The sequence below is a fragment of the Alexandromys fortis genome, unplaced genomic scaffold, assembly GCF_014885135.2.
Source record: "Alexandromys fortis isolate MF-2015 unplaced genomic scaffold, M_Fortis_MF-2015_v1.1 scaffold_29, whole genome shotgun sequence".
NCBI classification, from domain to species: Eukaryota; Metazoa; Chordata; class Mammalia; order Rodentia; family Cricetidae; genus Alexandromys; species Alexandromys fortis.
Window position 1 is genome coordinate 5,361,987 of NW_026067891.1, and position 662 is coordinate 5,362,648.

Here is a 662-nt window from a genome sequence, read left to right on the forward strand (position 1 = left end):
GTCTCCAACTTAGCTTTGTTCTCTTAATTAACAAGTTATTTTCCTCTTGCTTTATGATTCTTCCTTCTAGTGTTCATTATTCCTTAAGACCTTTGAGAGTAGCTTGTAGTTTATTTACTGAACATAGTGTCTTTCTTGTTCTCACTCAAGCTCGGAGCAGCCTCCAGGTATTGGAGTTGGTATTTGTTCAATGGTTTTCAAAATTGAAACTTTGTTAGTGCCTTTATCCATGACAGCACCTGTGACAAGCTCTGAGCTCGATACAGCTCTAAACAAGTAGCCCACGAACTGGTGCAGGCGGCAGAACTTCTATGGAGTCTTAAATTTAAATTTTGTCATCAATTAAAAGTCACATTTCTTTGAGGCAGTGGTGGTGCATGCCTTTAATCCCAGCATGTGAGAGGCAGAAGCACATGGGTATCTTTTAATGGAAATAGAAATTTCTTTTGCTTATCTTTAAAAATATTCAAACTTGGGGGCTGGAGAGATGGCTCAGAGGTTAAGAGCACTGGCTGCTCTTCCAGAGGTCCTGAGTTCAATTCCCAGCAACCACATGGTGGCTCACAACCATCTGTACTGAGATCTGGCGCCCTCCTCTGGCGTGCGGGCATACATCGAGGCAGAATGTTGTATACATAATAAATAATAAATCTTTAAAAAAA